This window comes from Delphinus delphis, chromosome 13 (genome assembly GCF_949987515.2).
Source record: "Delphinus delphis chromosome 13, mDelDel1.2, whole genome shotgun sequence".
In the NCBI taxonomy this organism is placed as follows: domain Eukaryota; kingdom Metazoa; phylum Chordata; class Mammalia; order Artiodactyla; family Delphinidae; genus Delphinus; species Delphinus delphis.
In genome coordinates this window covers 57,818,290-57,841,613 of record NC_082695.1, presented here as the reverse complement: position 1 = coordinate 57,841,613, position 23,324 = coordinate 57,818,290, and the positions used below count along the sequence as shown (strand labels likewise).

General features: G+C 33.8%; 1 non-coding gene across 1 annotated transcript; it reads left to right on the top strand.

Moving 5' to 3' along the window:
* The first annotated feature begins 2,837 nt into the window (after positions 1-2,837).
* Positions 2,838-2,944, top strand: LOC132436696 (U6 spliceosomal RNA). Its single transcript, XR_009521849.1, has one exon. It is a non-coding gene; the product is annotated as a U6 spliceosomal RNA (small nuclear RNA).
* The last annotated feature ends 20,380 nt before the right edge of the window (positions 2,945-23,324 follow it).

Sequence of the window (23,324 nt, the reverse complement as noted above, 5' to 3'; positions counted from 1 at the left end):
GTTCTGCTCTGTTCACTGTCCTTTCCAAAATTGCACCTGAGTGTGGGGGAAAGGTGTGGCTTATGCGACCTCATGACACTAGAATTTCCTCCTCTCATCTTCTAAGTCCTACAGTATCCTCTGTATCGTTTTTGATATTTTTAACCAAGGGTCCGGCCTGATTCTTTTTTTTTTTTTAATTTATTCAATTGTCATTAGAACACTTAACATGAGATCTACCCTATTGACAAATTTTTAAGTGTACAATATATTATTGCTAACTATAAGTACAATGCTGTACATCAGATCTTTAGAGCTTCTTGCTTGAAAGTTTGTGCACTTTGATTAGTAATTCCCCATTTCTCCCTCCCCCCAGCCCTTGGTAACCATTTGATTCTGTTTATTAGACTGGTTTACTCAGAGGTATGTCAAAGACAGGCAAGTGGGTCCATGATAAATAGGCACTTTTTACTGGAATACATGAACTGGTCCCTTTGTCTTTGGGTCTCAAGGTCCTTCTCAACACAGTCTCTTTATTGTTACACCAGATCGCTTCCAGTCCATTTCTGCCAGTACTTTTGACTCTCTTTGGTATTATTTGCATGTCACACGTAGGCCATGGGGACTCCTGAGCATTGTCTCAATAAAGCTGTTACAGCTCTCTGCCACCACCTCTGTCTAGCTCATGTGGGGCTGCCCCAGGGAGTCCAGTTTACTCCTAGCATTCCTTAAAAGTGAAATATAAACAAAGACCAATCAGAATGGAGACATAATGTAAACAGTAAGTGTGTTCATAACTGTGGGAAATTCGGTCACTAGCCCCAGTGTTTTCAAACTTCCTTGTGATTGTTTGTAAGCAACCTCCCATTAGTTGGCTTGGAAGGCATAGAGTGGAGGATTAGGAAGAGGATGCTACTCTATGACCCATATGCATTGTTACTGTCTCTCTTCCACAAGCCATCTGGTGGAAGGGGAGTAGGCTACTTACTTATTCTTTCTCTAAGTAACCCTTCAACAACAGGCTGGCACCTAAAGTAAATAAGAAAACAGAATTTGATTGTCAAAGATGAGAAATGAGTTTCTTATTTTAGGGGGCTTCTGTTCAATGAGTGGTACACATTGAATAGACATTTTTCCAAATAAGACATGCAGATGGCCAAACACACATGCAAAGATATTCATTATTAATCATCATTCATCAGAGAAATGCAAATTAAAACCACAATGATGTATCATCTCACACCTGTCAGAACGTTTATCATCAAAAAGACCACAAATAATAAATGTTGGCTAGAATGTAGAGAAAAGGGAACACATACAATGTTGGTGGGATTATAAATTGGTGGAGCTACTGTGGAAAACATTATGATAGTTTCTCAAAAAATAGGAATACAGATACCGTATGACTCAGCAATTCCATCCTGGTGTACATTCAAAATAAAAACAAGAACATAAATTTGAAAAGATACATGCACCCTAATGTTCATAGCAACATTGTTTAGAATTGCCAAGATATGGGAGCAACCTAAGTGTCTGTTAACAGATGAATGGATAATGAAGATATGGTATACATATACAATGCATTACTATTTAGCCATAAAAAAGAATGAAATTTTGCCATTTGTTACAATATGGATAGATTTGGAGGGTATTATGCTAACTGAAATAAGTCAGAGAAAGACAAATACTGTACAACATCACTTATATGTGGAATCTAAAAAAAACAAACTAGTGAATGTAACAAAAAGAAACAGACTGACAGGTACAGAGTACAAACTAGTGGTTACCAGTAGGGAGAGGGAAGGGGGAGGGGCTAGTTGATAGTGGGGGATTAACAGGTACAACTACTATGCATGAAACAAATAAGCTATATGGATATATTATATATCACAGGTAGTATGACCAATATTTTATAATAACTATAAATGGAGTATAAACTTTAAAAATTGTAAATCATTATGTTGTACACCTGTAACTTTATATAATATTGTAAAAAATATGAAAACCCCATCTCAATAAAGTTGGTACATATTTTTTAAGAAAGGGTAAAAAGCCATGGATCAAGAAAAATTTCAAGATAGGAGAATATACCTAAACATATTTTAAAACAAAATGATCCCTGTTACACATGCACCAACTAAGACTAAGCCTCTTGAACTATATTTATAAAAATTAAAGTTGTAGTTCTTCTAGTTTGGTTGTTTACATGTTACTAGAGAAAGTTCTAACATCTACCTGGCCTAAATCGTCTACTGTAAGATTACATTTGAACACTTCCACTTGGCCTAAGGTTTCCCAATTAGAGTTACTATTTGGGTTTAGATGGCAAAAGTGAAGTTATTCTTTCAAGCCATCCATATACTATTAAATACAAATGTTAGAAAGTACAAAATTTAGTCTTCTATTAAAATGTCAAGAGCATAAATATATTTGTCATATAATCTTGTTGCCAGTTGTAAAAGCAGAGCAGAAGGGACTGTGGTGGAAAGGACAAAGAATATGTGAATTTTTATCAGTAAAAAAAAAGAGTACCTAGACCATTCATCATTTTCAGGTCTAAGTAGCCTACTGGGAACTCTGGACATACAGGATTTAACAAAGGAATCAGAGTCCCCAAGGTAAAAGGATTATTAAGGGGAGTAAAGGGATGCTGGTCACAAAAGCAGGGTAAGAGGTAAGAATGCAACACAAAACTCACACCAACAGACTATTATCTACTTCATTCACATTTTTGCTTCAGTCCAGCTCTGTCTCTAACACACACACACATGTACACACACATAAATATATCAGTATAACTGTCACTCTTCAAACTATTGGTGTGAAAAATTAAATATTATAAAAAATAAATCACATCAGTGCTCACTTCAACAGCACATATAGTAAAATTGGAACAATACAGAGAAGATAAGCATGGGCCTTGCACAAGAATGACATGTGAATTTGTGAAGCATTCCACATTTTTAGGCCAGAAGGGAGTGCACAATGTATTTAAAGTCATGAAAGGGAAAAACCTACAACCAAGAATATCCAGCAAGACTCTCATCCATATTGCATGGAGAAATTGAAAGCTTTGTAGACAAGCAAAAGCTGAAAGAATTCAGCACCACCAAACCAGCCTTACAACAAATGCTAAAGGAACTTATTTAGGTAGAAAAGAAAAGGCCACATCTAGAAATAAGGAAATTACAAAATGGAAAATCTCAATGGTAAAGGCAAACCTATAGTAAAGGTAAGCAATCATCCACACACAAACTAGTAGGGAAGTTAAAAGACAAAAGTAGTAAAATTATCTGTATACACAATAAGCACTTAAGGGGTATGCAAAATAATTACATGTAAAATATGATATCAAAACCAGGAATCATGACAGGAGGGGAGGACAAGTGCAGGAGATTTAAAATGCTTTTGAAATTAAGAGATCAGAAAACTAAAGCATTCATGTGTGTGTGTATATATATATATATATATATATATATAGATTGCTATACCAAAGCCTCACAGTAACTGAAAAACAAAAATCTATAATAGATATAAAGACATAAAGATAGTCATCAAACCACAAGAGAAGAGAAAAAAAAGGAGAAACAGAAAAAAGACTGACAAAAACAAATCCAAAACAATTAACAAAGTGTAAATAAGAATACATGTATAGATAATTACTTTAAATGTAAACAAATTAAATGCTCCAACTAAAAGACAAAGACTTCCTGAATGGGTACATAAACAACACCAGTATATATGCTGTCTACAAGAGACACACTTCAGATCTAAAGACAAATACAGACTGAAAGTGAGGGGATGGAAAAATGGTATTCTATGCAAATGGAGATAAAAAGAAAGATGGAGTAGCAGTATTTATATCAAATAAAATAAACTTTTAAATAAAGACTTTTATGAGACAAAGAATGACACTTCATAATCATCAAGGGATCAATTCAAGAAGAAGATATAATAATTGTAAATATACATGCACTCAACACAGAAACACTTCAGTGTATAAGACAAATATTAACAAACATAAAAGGAGAAATTGACAGTAACACAAAAAATTGATAAACCTTTAGCCAGATTCACCAAGAGAGGGTCCAAATCAATAAAATCAAAACTGTAAAAGAAGTTACAACTGACACCACAGAAATAAAAAAAATTGTAAGAGACTATTATTAGCAATTATACACCAATAGAATGGACAACCTAGAGTAAATGAACAAATTCTTAGAAAGGTACAATCTCCCAAACTGAACCAGGAAGAAATAGAAAATATGAGCACACCAATTATCAGTACTGAATTGAATCAAAAACAGTAATATAAAACTCCCAAAAACCAAAGTCCAAGACAGATGACTTCACAAGTGAATTCTACCAAATATTTAGAGAAGAGTTAACATTTATCCATCTAAAACTATTCTAAAATATTTCAGAGAAAGGAACACTTCTGAACTCATTCTATGAGGACACCATCACCCTGATAACAAACCAGACAAAGATGTCACAGAAAAAGAAAACTACAGGCTAATATCACTGATGAATATAGATGCAAAAATCCTCAACAAAATACTAGCAAACCAGCTCCAAAAACACATTAAAGGGATCATACACCATGATCAAGTGGAATTTATGCCACAGATGCAAGAAATTTTCAATATCTGCAAATCAATTGGTGTGATACAGCACATTAACAAATTGAAGAATAAAAACAATATGATGATTTCAATAGATACACAAAAGTGTTTTGACAAAATTCAACACCTATTTATGATAGAAACTGTCCAGAAAGTAGGCATAGAGGGAACATACCTCAACATAATAAAGGCTATATATGACAAACCCACAGCTAACATCATACTCAGTGGTAAAAGCTGAAAACATCACCTGTAAGATCAGGAAGAAGACAAGGATGCCCAGTCTGGCCACTTTTATTCAACACAGTATTGAAAGTCCTAGCCACAGCAATCAGAGAAAGAAAAGAAATAAAAGGAATCTAAGTTGGAAAAGAAGTAAAACTGTCACTGTTGGCAGACGACATTGGCAACATACATAGAAAATCTTAACAATGCTACAAGAAAGCTACTAGAGATCATCAATGAATTTGGCAAAGTTGCAGGATATAAAATTAATATAGAAATCTGTTGCATTTCTATACACTAAAAGCTAAAGATAAGAGAGAAAAATTAAGGAAAATGTCCCATTTTCCATCAAAAATAAAATAAAATACCTAGAAATAAACCTACCTAAGGAGACCAGAGACCTGTACTCCAAAAACTATAAGACATTGTTGAAAGAAATTGAAGATGACACAAACAGATGGAAAGATACACAGTGTTCTTGGATTGGAAGGATCAATATTTTTAAAATAACTACACTACCCAATGCAATCTACAGATTCAATGCAATTCCTATCAAATTACCAATGGCATTTTAAACAGAACTAAAAGGAAAGATTTAAAAATTTGTATGGAACTACAAAAGACTTTGAATAGCCAAAGCAATCTTGAGAGAAAAGAATGCATCTGGAGGAATCAGGCTCCCTGACTTCAGAGTATATCACAAAGCTACAGTCATCAAAACTGTATGGTACTGGAATAAACAGAGACATATAAATGATTGGAACAGAATAGAAAGCCCTGAAATAAACCAACTCACCTATGGTCAATATGGTCAATTAATCTATGACAAAGGAGGTCAGAGTATACTATGGAGATAAAGACTGTCTCTACAATAAATAGTACAGGGAAGACTGTACAAATACATGTAAAAAAAATGAAATTAGAACATTCTCTAACATCATATAAAAAAATAAACCCCAAATGTATTAAAAACCTAAATGTAAGACTGGATACTATAAAACTCCTGGATGAAAACAGAGGCAGAACACTCTTTGACATAAATCTCACCAATATTTTTTTGGATCCATATCTTAGAATAATGGAAATAAAAACAAAAATAAACAAATGGGACCTAATGAAACTTAAAAGCTTAACTATAAACAAAACAAAAAGACAATCCACATAATGGAAGAAAATATTTGCATACAATGTCATCCACAAGGGATTAATTTCCACAATACATAAACAGCTCAATATCAACAAAGCAAACACCCAATCAAAAAATAGGCAGACGATCACATTTCTCCAAAGAAGACATACAGATGGCCAACACGCACATGAAAAGATGCTCAACATCACTAATTATTAAAGAAATGCAAAGCAAAACTACAATGAGATATCACCTTACACTGGTCAGAATGGCCATCATCAAAAAGTCTATAAATAATAAATACTTGAGAGGGTTTGGAGAAAAGGGAATCCTTCTACTCTGTTGATGTGAATGTTAATTGGTGCAGCCACTATGGAAAGAAGTATGGACGTTCCTTAAAAAACCAAAAATTAGAGTTAACATATCATCCTGCAATCCCACTCCCAGGCCTATATGTAGAGCAAACCATAATTTGAAATGATGCATGCACCCCAGTGTTCATAGCAGCACTACTTCCAATAGCTAAGACATAGAAGTAACCTAATTGTCCATCAACAGATGAATGGATAAAGAATATATGATATATATACATACTATAATACTACTCAGCTATAAAAAAAGAATGAAATAATGCCATTTGCAGCAACATGGATGGACATAGAGATTATCATACTATTTGAAGTAAGTCAGAGAGAGACAAATATCACTTATATGTGGAATCTAAAATATGACACAAATAAACTTATATAAGGCAGAAATAGACACAAAGACATAGAAAATAAATGTATGGTTACCAGAGGAGAAGGGAGGTAGGGATAAATTAGAAGTGGGGGATTAACAGATACAAACTACTGTATATAAAATAGATAAACAACAAGGTCCTACTGGGAAGTATACTTAATATCTTATAATAACATATAAGGGAAAAGAATCTGAAAAAAATAGATATGTAGTTTTTACTATATCTCCCAGTTTTGGTAAAAATTATCTCAAAAGAAGAAAAATTTTGTTTTCTGATATACCTCACATGTGACAAAGATAACAAAATAATTTAATCTTCTGACTCTGTTGCAATCAGGGTTTCATTCAGCTTTCTCTAGAGGTTTAATTAAAACCAGCTAATAAATAAAATAAAAATATGGTTTCTGGAATAGATCCATAGTATCTCTTTAAAATACATAAATTATGAGGATGGTTTACCTCCCTTTATAGGTTAGGGAAATAGGACCCTGAAAACATTGCTATTGGAAGTGACTCCCTCCAGGGAAGTTAATTAGACAAGGGAGTGAGACATCAATTAAGGGAAGTTGGCCAAAGGTTTTAAATTTATTGCTGGTGAGAAGTGCTGGACTTGCAGCAATTAGAATCTGAATTTACGTGTTGAAAAGGTGAAGAAAAATAAAAGTACTACCAGCATGCCACTATCCTGATGATGTTTGGGAAGCTTAAAACAACTATAACTCAAGAGTTTTCTGTTCATACTGAGTCTGAATCACAGAATTTGTGACTTTCAGAGGATATGCTAAAAAAAATGTTGGGCTGAAATAACAGATGACTCATGAATTCACAAGAACTCAATTCACTAACAGATAATTCAGCATTGAATTATTCATATATTTATTCACTTAATTTTTTATTGAAATATACTTAATTACAATATTATATTAGTTTCAAGTGTATGACATAGTGATTTGATATTTTTATAGATTATATTCCATATAAAGTTATTGTAAAACATTTGTTATATGCCCTGTACTGTACATTACATTCTTGTAACTTATCTATTTTATACCTGTTAGTTTGTACCTCTTAATCCCCCTCACCCATTTTGCCCCTTCTCTCACCCTCTACCCGCTGGCAACCACCAACCTTTTCTCTGTATCTGTGAATCTGTTTCTGTTTTGTTTTATTCTTTAGATTTCACATATAAGTGCAAACATACAGAATTTGTCTTTCTCTGTTTGACATTTCACTAAGCATAATACCCTCTACCCTTCAGGTCAATCCAGTTATTACAAATGGCAAAATATCATTCTTCTTAATGGTTGAATTGTACACATAATTATATTATATATTATATAGTTACATATAATATAAAATACATAATATATATCTCACATATTCTTTATCCATTCATCTGTTGATGGACACTTAGGTTGCTTGTTTTAATATTTTGGCTATTGTAAATAATGCTGCTATGAACATTGAGCATTGAACATTTTCTTCAGATAAAATACCCAGGAGTACAATTGATTCATCATATGTTAGTTCTATTATTAATATTTTTTGGAACCTCCATATAGTTTTTCCATAGTAGCTGAATCAATTACATTCCCACCAACAGGGCATTACAGTTCCCTTTTCTCTATATCCTTGCCAATGTTTGTTATGAGTGGTCTTTTTGATGACAGCCATTCTGACAGGTATGAGGTGATATCTCACTGTGGTTTTGATTTGTATTTCCCTGAGGATTAGTGATGTTGATTGCATATCTATTGGATATCTGTATGTCTTCTCTGGAAAATGCTTATTCAGGTCCTCTGCCCATCTTTTAATCGGGTGGTTTGTTTTCACTTAATATTTTTGAGCTCCTATTGTGTGCAACACATCCTGATTAGCATTTTTATTAACTCCTCAGTAATCACACACACAAAAACAAACAATTCATACACAAAGAACATAATTTCTGAAAACTTACTCTGTGTCAAATACTGCATTAAATCAAGGGGATAATATTGTACCAAAATAACTATTGTCCTTGCTCTTTTGGAGCTTACAGTCTAATCAGGAAGAAAGATAGTGATAACATATTTAGATTTATAATGTTTAAATTGGGACCATAATCAATGCTATAATGGAGAATTGTGGTGTGTAAATATTGTCCATAATAGGAGCATTTGAACTAGTTGTGGAGCTCAGGAGCTTCCCTGAAGACATGAAGATTGGGTTGCAATATGAAGGAGGAACATTATTTAGGCCAAGAGGATAGGGATGATGTTAATGTATTTCAATCAGCAATAACAGCATGGGCATCAGCCCTCTGGCAAGTGGATGCATCATGAGTAGAGGTGACCAGCATGATTGGGAGGAAAAAAAAGAGGTCTGTGAAATGATGACACATGAAGGGTGACTTGGAAAGAAGAAACATGCAGATCCATTTAGGTGAGAGTTATGTCTTTATTTTGAGAAAAATGGGAGGCTATTAAATGCAGTTAAACAGTTAGATGAGGTAACAATTATTTGGTCTTTAAAATGTTAATTTTGGAGGGAAGAGGTAGGATGATGGAGTAGAAAAACTCTGAGCTCACAACCCCTCATGGAAACACCAAAATTACAGCAATTTACAGAACACCTATTGAAGAAAAAGACAAGAACCTACCAGAAAAGATCTTCTACAACTAAAGATATAAAGAAGGAACCACACCAGGACAGCTAGGAGGGTTAAAGTCATGGTATAGTCAAGACAAATAACTCAGGTGGGTGACCCACAAACAGGAGAATAATTACAATGGCAGAGGTTCTCCCCATGGACTGAAGGCACTGAGTCCTATATTGGGCACCCCAGCCTGGGGGTCCTGTGCCAGGAAGACAAACCTCATCAAGAAAAGAGAGCATGAGAGAGAGGGCCCAAATCAATAAAATCAGAAATAAAAAAGGAGAATTTACAACTGAAACTAGAGAAATGCAAAGGACCATAAGAGATTATTGCAAACAAGTGTATGATAATAAAAATGACAAATTCTAAGAAACGTACAATCTCCCAAAACTGAACCAGAAAGAAATAGAAAGCATGAACAAACCAATTACCAGTAACGAAACTGAATCAGTAATTGTAAAACTTCCAACAAACCAAAGTACAGGACCAGATGCCTGAATTCTGCCAGACATTTAGAGAAGTGTTAACACCTATCTTTCTTCAAACTATCCCCAAAAATTATAGAAAAAGGAATGCTTCCAAATTTATTCTGAGACTAGCATCACCCTGATACCAAAACCAGACAAAGACATCACATAAAAAAAAAAAAATTACAGGTCAATATCACTGATGAACATAGATGCAAAAATCCTCAACAAAATATAGGCAAGCCAAATTCAACAAAAATTAAAAGGATCAGACTCAAAGACATAGAAAACAAACTTATGGTAACCAAACTGGAAGCGAGGACAGGAGGGATAAATTAGAAGTTTGGCATTAGCAGATACAAACTACTATATACAAGAGAGATAAACAACAAAATCCTACTGCATAGTGCAGGAAACTATATTCAATATTTTGTAGCAAAATATAATGTAAAAGAATCTGAATCACTTTGCTGTACACCAGAAACTAATACAACATTGTAAATCAAATATACTTAAAAAAAAAAAAAAGATCATACACTATGATCAAGTGGGATTTACTCCAGGAATGCAAGGATTTTTCAATATCCACAAATCAATCAGTGTGATACATCACATTACCAGATTTAAGAATAAAAACACATGATAACCTCAATAGATGCAGGAAAATCTTTTGATAAAATTCAACATCCATTCATGATAAAAACTCTCCAGAAAGTTGGTATAGAGGGAACATACCTCACCATAATAAAGGCTGTATGTGACAAACCCACAGCTAACATCATACTCCAAAATGAAAACTTGAAAGCATTTCCTCTTAGATCAGGAACAAAACAAGGATTCCCACACTTTCTACTTTTATTCAAAGTACTATTAGCAGTCCTAGCCACAGCAATCAAAGAAGGAAAAGGGATCCAAATTGGAAAAAAAGAAGTAAAACTGTCATTGTTTTCACACAACATGATACTATATATAGAAAATCCTAAAGATGCGACAAAAACTGCTAGAAATCATCAATGAATTCAGTAAAGTTACATGACACAAAAATAACATGCAGAAATCTGTTTCTATACACTAACACTAAACTATCAGAAGGAAAAATTAAAGAAACAATCCAGTTGCAATGACATCAAAAAGGATAAAATACCTAGGAGTAAACCTACCTAAGGAGGTAAAAGACCTGTATTCAGAAAACTATAAGACACTGATGAAATAAATTGAAGATGAAACAAACAGACGGAAAGATATACTGTGTTCATGATTTGAAGAATTATCATTGTTAAAATGACCATAATACTGAAAGCAATCTACAGATTCAATGCAATCCCCATCAAAATACCAATGGCATTTTTCACAGAATGATATAGAAGAACAGATTTGTAGGTATCATGCTCCGTAACTTCAGACTGTACTACAAAGCTACAGTCATCAAAAGTGTGTGATACTGTCACAAACGAATCAATGGACAAAGGATTAATCTCCAAAATATACAAACAGCTCATACAGCTCAATATTAAGAAAACAAAAAATCCAATCCAAAAATGGACCGAAGACCTAAATAGACATTTTTTCCAAGGAAACATACAGATGGCCAAGAAGCACATGAAAAGCTGCTCAGCAACACTAATTATTAGAGAAATGCAAATCAAAACTACAATGAGGTATCACCTCGCACCAGTTAGAATGGGCATCATCAGAAAATCTACAAACAACAAATGCTGGAGATGGTATGGAGGAAAGCGAACCTTCTTGCACTATTGGTGGGAATGTAAATTGATACAGCCACTATGGAGAACAGTATGGAGGTTCCTTAAAAAACTAAAAATAGAATTATCATATGATCCAGCAATCCCACTACTAGGCATATACCCAGAGAAAACCATCATTCAAAAAGACACATGCACCCCAATGTTCATTGCAGCACTATTTACAATAGCCAGGTCGTGGAAGCAACCTAAATGCCCATTGACAGATGAATGGATAAAGAAGATATGGTACATATATACAATGGAATATTACTCAGCCATAAAAAGGAACGAAATTGGGTCATTTGTTGAGACGTGGATGGATCTAGAGACTGTCATACAGAGTGAAGTAAGTCAGAATGAGAAAAAGAAATATCACATATAAACACATATATGTGGAACGTAGAAAAATGGTACAGATGAACTGGTTTGCAGGGCAGAAATTGAGACACAGATGTACAGAACAAATATATGGGCACCAAGGGGGGAAAGCCATGGGGAGGTCGGGGTGGGGGTGTGATAAGTTGGGCAGTTGGGATTGACATGTATACACTAATGTGTATAAAATTGATGACTAATAAGAACCTGCTGTATAAAAAAAATAAATAAAATTCAATAATTAAAAAAAATAAAGAAGATTTATGAATGGTCAATAAGCACATGAAAAAAGAAAAAGTCTGCAGTTAGCCTTAGATTACTAGTTAAGAGATGCAAGACATAGTCTCAGGTATATTGGTAACTGAATTTGTGATTATGAAAACATTTTATATTCTTCTGGGTTTTAATTTCTCCATTTTAGAAATAGGAATAGTAAACCCTACCAACCGCTCTATTGTGAGGATCAAATGGGGTTAAAAATTAATAAACATCTTTCACTAGGGAGAATTTGGCATTGTGTTCCTTAAATTCATGTAAATTGTTAGGAATATTATGTGAATGTTGAAATAAGATGCCAACTTCAGGTGAAGAAGAAATGGACAGGAATGCAGAGAAGAGATTATTACTATAAAAGAAAGGTGCAATCAGGATAGAGATTTTGAAAAGGCTGGTTTGGAGATTCTAATTCTTATGAATAATAATTCCTAATAATCAGGTTTGGTGGGCAGGGGAAGCAAAGTGAGAAATGGTAATAAAGTGTTTAGAGAGATCAAGAGCAGGACAGGAAGTAAAAAAGAGAAGTGCAGACTTGCAAGAAAAATATTCATTTTTTACACAAAGCTCTGGATCTAATAAATATGTACCTACATATACCTCAGTATATGTTAGATGTACAAAATGATCAGGGAGAATAATTAGAAATCCTAAGAAGTAAGTAAGTCAGGATCTGCCTGTGTTTTTATGTAGTCATTGTGGAATGAAGATGTTAAACTTTTTACAAAGCAAGAGTTTTTCTTAAATCTTTTTTGTGTTCTGTATTATTTTTGAGCCTGGTGAAACTATGGAGTCTCAAGAAAAATGTACACAAAAAATTTCCTACTTGTCCATGTGTATGAACTCACACTTAATATGTACACTTACATATGTACCCATACAACTACATCTACAGCTTTACCTACAGTTACAGAGACTTATACATTTACAATTTCATGGAGTTCATCAACACCCTAAATTTGGTCTATAGGCTGCTAGACACAAAAATGTCTACTCTTCTCTAGAGATTAACTAGAATCTTTGTTTTTATGATTTGGTGGTAATTTAAGTAACAGAGAAGGAAAAATTCTAAGAGAATGAGCATGTTAATACTATGGCACAACATAGTGTAACAGAACAACATTTTGACTACAACTCTTTAAGTTCGTTCTAAGATAAATGGACAAGCTTTCAACAGTTCTTTTTATTTATAATAGAGTGCATCACATCTCCTGTGATAGTTGGTAAGTTATGTAAAAAAGTTGGTTAAAGCAGGATAATTTTAAAAACTCATACACAGCTAAACAAATATTTTAATTTATATGTATATATTCAAATTTATCTATCAATATTTTTCTATCCATTTTATAATTTTGACAATTTTTACCCTGTTTATATAAAGAAAAAATGATTTTTGCATACCCAAGTTGTTTGCACTTTGAACAGAATACATCAGCTTTAAAATCAGAAGGCATGAGCAGTATTCCTGGACTAGACACTCAGAAGCTAAATGATCTCAGTGAAGTTACTTAAATTATATGCCTTACTTCCTGAAACTTCATGGACTGTTATTAGATTTGGGTGAAGTATGCAACCAAAATATTTAATAAAGGCTTTTACCTGGTACTCCTGAACCCACAGTTGGGGGCATAAGTCTCTGACTAGCGGGACCACAAAGAATTGTTCAGATTCAGGACGGTTTTTTGTCGAAAGGTTGGGTGGAAAAAATTCTGAATGGGAGTCAGCAAGTGGCTTATGAGTCCTGACAACAACATTCTGATTCACCCTGACAAAATAATTAAAACATTTTAGTTTAATTTCCCTATTTATAAAAGGACAGGACAAAGATAAAATGCCAGCCCAAACATGTTATTATTCCTACTCTTCTTCTCTGAATTTTCTGCAAATTTCTTTGTATATTTATATTATAAGTCAATATATAATTCATATTAAGCTTTGAAAATAGCTCTACAGGAACCCTAGATTAGGAATCACTATATAAAATAATCCCGAAGCTCTCTCTCAGCTCTCAAAAAAATTATGATTTTAATATATTCTATCAATATACCTATGTGGCTAATAAACAACACAATTTGCTAGGAACAAAAACATTTTTTCTTTGCCTTTTATTATCTGAAAAAAAATTATATATATATATATATATATATATATATATATATATATATATATAAAAATAAAGATTTTAGGGTAGTCACAGCTAGTGGCATACATGAGATTAGGACATAAAATAAACTTTTACTACCTTTCAAATAGTCATTGTTCCCTTTGTTTCTTGTACCAGCACATAAGCTTTCAGTCTTCTCAGGAAATAGAACACACATACAAGCAGTTTTTGTGTGAATACACTGGGATTTTATCTGTGTCATTAAATTCACATGTCAGACTGCTCATGTTGTGAAATCAAGGGAAGAAGACCAAATGGAGCATTTAAAAAAGTTAAGTTTATTTCACCAATAAAAAAATAATTTTTTATAATACAGAACAGAAAGGGACAAAAAGACTGGAGTACCAAAAATCTAATCTCTTTATCCACCTGCAGATTAAGCCTCAGAAAAAGATGGAGTATATATAAGGAAAGTATGACTTTCAGAAGTCAGAACTGAAAGAAAATTTAAACATATTCATTTAAATTAAAAGTTGAATAAACTAAATTCCAGAAGTTGAGTGACTTGACCTGTCATTAGCTAGGTGGTACAAGAGTCTAAGCTCAACCCAGGTATTCATTTCTTTTGGTAGTTACAGAGAGATATTTTAATAGAGATATTGAGAATATGGGAAATACCCACCCACCTGGAGTGGTCTGTTTCAAGAGAGATTTGAAAAAATTTAGGAGCCAATGTCATTTAAAAAAATTATTTAAAAATTCAAGGTCCAACTTAATTCAGCAAACACACATAGAGTTACTTATTGCAGTCACTTATATGTATAAGGCACTTCAAAGAGTAGAGAAATAAGATACTCTCCTTACAGGCAATTATTAGGAGGTAGAAATAATTATAACTAAAAAAATACAAGTCTCTTGGAGAAGAACAAAAAGTACAATCAGATTTCAAAAGGAAGAGATTTTATCTGAATTAGGTGAACATCAGAAGATCTCCATGGAAAATAAAGAATAGAATGACAATAACAATGATAAGGAACAGTTATTAAATGCTCACATGGCAAGCACTAAGTGTTTTACAAGTGCTACCTTATTAATCTGTACATCAATTCTTTGAGGTAGGTAAATATTATTCACATTTAGATGTAAGAATGTTACTTGTCCAAGATCATACAGTTTTCAATGAGCAGAACTAGAGCTCAAACTTGGTTCCATTTGACTCAGAGTCAATGTATTTAAACTCTAGGTTATACTGCAAATGTGATGTGCTTTGAACTCTGGATAGTTTGGTGATAAGAACTTTTTTTTCATCCTAGGAAATCCACATACAAAGACTTGGCATCCTGAAAGCATAATTCCAGCAAAAAGTCTAGTTTTATTTAGATGTCAGCTCAGGGTATATATAGAAGTGTATGGTGACAAGCTTGGAAAAATAAGTTGAAGTGAACTTTGGAGATCAGTCTTAAAGGTATATATTTTACTTTTTAACAAATGAGATTCCAAAGAAAGGGAAAGCATCTTTGAGAGGAGCTATGGTGCATCTCTGTATTAATTACCTATTACTGTATAACAAATTTCTTTCAAACTCAGCACCTCAGAGTAACAAAAAAATTTATTTCCCATTTTCTGTGTGTCAGGAATCCAAGATTACTTACAGAGGTGATTTGTACTCAAGGTCTCTCATTAGTTGCCATGCTAGGCTAGACTAGACTACAGCTACTGCTGTATTCTCATCAGAAGGCTTGACTGAAGAACAATACACTTCCAATCTCAATCAAGTGACTTTTGGTAGGTTTCTGTTCTTTGCAGGGTGTTGTACTGAGGGCCTTAGTTCCTCACTGGCTGCTGACTAGAGGCATTCTCTGTGCCTCATTACTTAGGCCTCTCCATAGAGCAGCTTTCAACATAGTACCTGGTTTCCCTCTGAACAAGTGATCTGAGACAGAAAGAGAGAGAAGACTCGGTCATTCTACTACCTATTTTCAGAGGGTACAAACCATAAATTCTGTCATATTCTGTTCTTGAAGGTAAGAATATCAAATAGTATGTAGATATACTTTTAAAGCCACCATAACCTCCCTACATTCAAATTAGATTAATAATAACTATCCAAGAGTGTTGATTATCAATTATCTTAGCTAGCTCTCTGAACATTCACTTTCTTTTCTCTGAGAATCAAGACATTCCTGTACCTAAATTTTAGGCCATGTTTTCCTTGTTCAGAGACTTGTAGAAAAAAAATCCTAAATGTACTTTATAAGCACTTTCTGTCCTTAAAAAAATACTTATGTCACATCTTAGGCTTCTTGCCCTAGAATAAAAACATCCCAGGAGAAGTGAGAATTATAGAATTGTGGTCCTGGAAAAGTTCAGGGACTTTCTGCTCTCAGTAAAACTGCTTAAACCACACCAGCAAGATCTATTTAGACACTAGAGATATTCTAATCCAGGTGTGTCATTCCATGACTGAACATACTAAAGTCCAAAATGTAACATGATATAACCAGCCAGTAGTACTAGTAGTCAACTTGGTAGTAGAATCTGGATCTGTTTCTACTTCCATTTCATCGTCTTGCAATTTCATGTGCTTTTAAATCATTGATTTCTCATCTCATCTTTATCAACTCTAGTCTGGAAACAGTTCAATTTCCGATGGAATTGATAGCATACCAACACTGATTGGGAGCATACATCTGTAGTCAGGATCTCAACATGAATAGAATAATTTATGAACCTTTGCTTAGTCAAAGATAGCAAGATGGGGGAGGGGTAGATTAGGAACCAAAAATTATTAGCACATTGGAGGGCCTTTGTCATTTTCTCTCTCAGAATGAAATCTGAGAACTATTCAGAAAGCTTCTGAGGAAGAAATAAGATAGGAAACCAAAATTTATTTGTCCGCATTTCAGAATACAGTCAAAAAAAAAAGAAAAGCAGTAGCTTAGAGGTTTCTGAAGAGGTGAGATCACTCAGGCCAGGTACTTGCCCCAAATGGGGCAAAAATACAAGTTATTGAGATTTAGCATGGAGAGGTTTTTGTTTTGTTTTGTTTTAATAGAAAAAATCTTCCTCTTTTCTTGACCCTATCCTTCCCAAACTCCACATAAGAACCAAGCCTTCATACCTCTTCACATGCATATACACCTTTCCCATTTTGTCATTGGCAAGCTGCTTCTTCTTTTTTTTTTAGATTCTTATTTAACTTTCTTTTATTTTATTTATGTTTTAACATTTTTATAGAAGTATAATTGCTTTAAAATGGTGTGTTAGTTTCTGCTGTATCACACAGTGAATCAGCTATATGTATACATATAACCCCGTATCCCCTCCCTCTTGAGGCTCCCTCCCACCCTCCCTATCCCACCCCTCTAGGTGGTCACAAAGCACTGAGCTCATCTCCCTGTGCTATGCGGCTGCTTCCCACTATCTATTTTACATTTAGTAGTGTATATATGTCCATGTGTCATTGGCAAGCTTCTTAATGATGATTCTTTAGATGTAGAATTTAAGGACTCCGGGGAGGAACCTTATTTTGTTTTTTTGTTTACTGTTGGATTCTTAGTGCTTAAGAAAGTGCCCTGCTCACAACAATGAATGTTAAGTGGTGGAAAGCATGGAGGAAGCCTGCAGGTGAGCAAGATAATCACTAATTACTAACTTTTTTGCAATTGTCTCCCCTTATTGATTTTTACGGTAGTTATTCTTCCCAAATAACTCTGATTGACAGATGCAATTCGTCTTAAAATCAAAGGTAATTAGTTTTATGGACAATAGTTATTTGATTGATATCATTGACACTTCAAGGTATTTAGCGGTAACTTGGCTCAGGGTCAAGAATTACTAATGGAAATAAGTTTTTAGAGGAATAAGCTAGTATTTGAAGGGATCCTAAAGACTTCTTTACTCATCTCTACAATTTTGTAAAGAAAGGGACTGAATGGAAGCACACAAAATCTAAGTAATTTGTCCAACATTTCTTAGGTAGTTAGTTAAATAGTAAAGATCCAAACCCAGATTTTTTTGAAAGTTAGTTCATTGTATTTGCCATTTAGCTTATTACGGACTCTGACATGTCTGTTTCTTTGTGAAGCTTGTGTGAAGTGAAGGAAGCCTTAAAGGTTGATATGTTTGTAAACAAGAAAGATGAAAACATAAATAGTCAATAATTGGTGAGTAGTTATGTAAATGCTGATACTCAGAGAAGAAACATATCAAGCTTAAGAAATTTTTCTATCTGGAGGTAAATAAAAACTGCAATTTCAGTAGATCGCCTATTGCTTCAAGAGTACAATTATGAAAAAAAAAAGAGTACAATTATGAGACTTCATTACTTATAAATGAGTAGGCCCTGGACATGTCCTGAAGTAGAGGAGGATATGTAAAGAGGGAATGGAAGTTGTCCTCTTTGTGAGAATTATTATTTGTAATGTGTGTGTGTGTCCATATGCATAAATGTATTATATATAGTGAATTAGATCCAATAGTTTCCCACCATGAAGACTGGAAAAAGATGAGAAATTAAAGGGCTTATCTTCTCCTGACACCGGCAAAGATCACACAGCAGACCAGATCTGGAGCCTCCCTGTCCCCGGCCTGAACTGGTCTTCTGGGAAACATACACTGGCCCCTCTCCAACTAGTCACTGATTACCCCACCTCTGTGTGTGTATTTCTGAAAATAAATAGCTCAGACTTTGGGAAATACGATTCTTCAGGTTACTGTGTCCTTTTGTGGGTGGCAGGGTCAGGGAGAGCACCTTTCAAGACAGTGCAGCAAATAAAGGCAATGGTGAACCCAGGAAGGTTTTAATATTTGATCTTTTGCCTTAGATTCTGGGAATTTCCTATTCAGTATCTAGGTTATCTCCCACCCTACACTCTATCCCCAGAACATTAATCACCTCTGGTTATTCTTCATCCTTCAGTAAAGTATGTTGTGCATCTAAAGTTTCCAGGAAATTTTATAGATGGGGATCATCGAGGAGTGTGCCCTTCTCTGTATTACCCCTTTGGTGAGGTCAGTAGAATACTGGCCAAATTAGATTGGGGAGAACTGGCTGGAATTAATCGTTGAGCCTCTGGAAAGGGAATGTTGGTACTAGAAGGGCAGCAAACTTTCAAAAAGGAGCACCTGCAGAACAAATGGACTCAGGGATAACTGTCTGGCAAATTCTCCTTTGCATAAATTCTGCTAGAAAAAGACATTTGAAAGAGGTGAGGCTAATACTCAGGGCTATATAAAATTCTAAATTTTTTACAATTGTTAGTGGTAAAAAACAGGTCATGTAAGACTCTATACATAGTATAATCACACTTCATATAAAGAGTGATCTCTATCTCTATCTATCTATCTATATATGTTTCATATAATTATACATATATATGTGATTATAACTATACATGACAAATACATACATATAACCATTTTATACACATGCATATTTCACAGTATACAGATAAAAGACTAAAACTTAATACTCTAAAAATTTAATAGTGGGTTATATCCAGAATTTAACATTTTGAATAATTTTAACATCAGCCTTTTCTAAATTTTCCAAAATTTGCATCTATTTCTTTTGTGTTTAGAAGAAAAAAAATTAATCCTGAGTAATAGTCCCTATTTGAATAGCCATCTAATTGTTGTGTCTTCAGGGAAACATGAGAAATAGCAGAAGCCCTCCTCCATCATCAGTTCTCACTTGACTGCTTTAAAACCAGCCTGAGCTCCCTGTCGAAATGAATTGCCAATATGGCACACTAATTAAATCTGGCTTCACGATGGAGCACTGTAAGCTTTATTTGGTTAATTCTTTTTAGCTTGTTTATTTCAGGAGAAACCAAATGATACTTAAAGAAATATCCATTGTTATGCTTCAATTCAGTTTCTACTCCACTGAAGTCTCTGCTCACCTGAAGAACAGTCTACCTTAGAACCTGTGATGCTGCTGCTCACTCTGTAATGCTGATCACCTGACAGATCAGGTATCCAGTTCTTTAAGATGCAATGCCTGAAGGATTCTTGATTATGGTTCCTGCTATTGTTCCTTCTTATTAACTATTGCTGTCATTTGGCACTTTCTCAGATATCACCTTACTTTCTCTGTATTCACACTGCTTTCTTGTGCTGCCTGCTTTGTAACTAGTTCAGATGTGGACTAGCTTATAAGCACTGGCAAGGTCATGAACTCCTACTTGGCAGAAGCTGTTTCATGTCTCTGGTCTTTCTTGAAATGCCACACCCTCTAGGTAGCCTCTTATTTCTCCAGCTACTTGATGTGAGCCGCTGGATAACAATTTGTGTTATAACTCTCTGTGTTGCCCTTTGAGACAGCAAGTACTTGTGTGATGGTATGGAAAGTGCACTGAGTTGGGAAGTAAGTGCCTGATTTGCCTTGAGGCTTTACCACCTGCTTCACCACATACTAATTTTGGTTAAGTGACTTTTGAGAAGCCACTTTGCCTAGATAGCCTTGGTTTTATTGCCCTGTACACTTCCAAAATTTGTTCCAGGAGTCAACAAAATAATGTACACAAAACCAATTTTTAAATTACAAAGTACTCAAAAGTATATGAAAAATGTTTATGCAATCTTCCATATTTCAGGTGTGAACAGTGGTTGATTATCCTTGTGGTCTCCACCACACTCAAAACAAGTCTTTGTACCTTCTGAGTACTCCACAAGTATTGCTACCTAAGTTAAGAAATAAATAATTGATCCATGAGAAAATCATGCAACATAACCAAACAGAAAAGTTTAAGAACAATCCCACCCTTGGATTCCTTTTTTTTTGAGAAAATTTTCCAACTTTCTTAAAAATTAATGCTTTGATGTGTCTCCTGTGCCTCATACACATTTCTTCTTATTTCTGGTTTATGGGAAGTTGCTTTATTCATGGACAGATTGCTCCTGTCTCAGATGCCTTCTACTTACAATCATCTCTCATGCTGAGCCATATTTCTTACTGATAGCTTTTAAAAAGCAAACTAGCCCTTCATCCCAGCACAGCCACTGCAGTTTTCCTTTTGGATCTTGTTTATCTGTTTACAAGGCAACAAAACACACATAAACATCGTTGACACAGCTCAGTGGTGGGAAAATATGTTAGTAATAGTCTTGGTTTTCAGGAAAGTAGTGAATGGTATATCTGTATCCCTGAATAGATGATTTAGAAATGATTACAGCATGCAGCTGCCATATGACCTGCTTCATATAAATGATGCTGACAGAAACTAAGATAAAAATGTATTTTGTGGTCCTAATGATGTTACAGCTAAGATGACGATTAGAGTGATGATACTAATAAAAATATGTCAGAATAGACTTGTGCATTCCTATATCTTATTTATTGTAAAGATCCTTTAAGGTTAGTAGGACACTGATTATTACCTCAAGTAATAAGTGAGGAAATTGAGGTACTATTAACTTTTTCATGCTCCATTCATTTATGAAGTTTTTATAATGTTGTGTTGCTGGCCCTATGTGTTCAGCACTATCCCATTAAAATATCTGCCTCAGCAGCCTGTGTTCTACCACTGGGAGTTATACAGTGCACATATAAACAAGTAATGTGCAAGATAGTTCAGATAATGACAAATGCACTAAAGGTAATAAAAACATACTGTAATTTTAAAAAAGACATAGAGATTCCTAGAAGGGAAGGTAGACGGGCTTCTCTCAGAGTGGGTGGCCAAGAAAGATCTATCTGAGGGTTAAATATTTGGCCTGATATGAAGAAAAGATTATCTAGTCAGTAGGAAAGCTGTTGTAAAAGAATTTCAGGAAGAGAAATATAGGTACAAAAGTTATACATCAAGAAAGAGCTTGATTCTGTATAGAACAAGATACTTGGTGGCTAGAATCTAGCATCAATGAAGAGAGACACAAATTAAGTTGAAACAGGTAAGCAGGGGCCAGATTATGCAAGTTTTATAGGCCATGTTTAGGAATTTGTATGGTAATTTATTTTTAACCATCTTAGAGACTGATAAATCCTATTTAAACAGGACTGATTAATCCTATTTAAAATCCGATGTATATTTTTGTATCTAACAGTTGGAATTGATTACTTAATATTTGCTTTTTAATTTTTATATTTGTCTTCTCTTTTCCTATCTATATGTGATTGAGAATAAAATTTATATAAGCCCCATAAATAACTAAACAATCATTCCTTTTTTTCTGGAAAATATTGTATAAGAGAGAAAATATCTATTTCTTAAAAGCTTGATAGAAGACTCTCTAGACCAAGTATTTTAAATTTGGGTAGGGGAAAGGAAGTAGCTTTTATTTATTTATTGGGCATTTCACTATCATTAAAAATTATTAATCTATTCATTTTCAGTTTCTTTTTTGGGTCAATTTACCATTTTAGAATTTTCCAAGGATTTCTACCTGTAATTTTTTCTTAGTAAACTTATTGTCATATACTTTATGATGTTTTACACACTATTATAACCAACTTATTTTTTAAGTTATGTTTTACTTACATCTGTCTTTTAATTTTTTATTGTTCCTGCCAGAAATTTGATTATGCACTTAAGACTAAGAGGATTTTTCCTAAAGAAGCATCTTGTGATTTTCTTCCTTTTTTTTTTTTGTTTAGTTTAGTTTTCTTTCTTTTGTGTATATATATATATATATATATATATATATATATATATATATATATATATAACCAAGTGAAAAATATAGCTTCATGTCATCTTTTGAAATACTGCATAATCATAATTTTAATAATTTCTCTATTAATAGATTATTGTATCTAATTTTCCCTATTTTAAATTATTCTGAACATTGTTCCATTTTTTTATTAAGAAAAACTCTTAAAAATGGACTTACAAAATAAAAGGTTATAAACATTTGAGGCTTTTTTTAAAACATTTGAGGCTTTTAATGCATATTAACAAATATTCCACCAGAAATATTGATCTAAGAATTTTCTTGCCAAAACACAAATAAGCTTTTAAGCTCCTATTTCTTTTTACTTTTTCCAGAGCTCAGTGTAATTAACCATTTTAATCTTTGGTTGT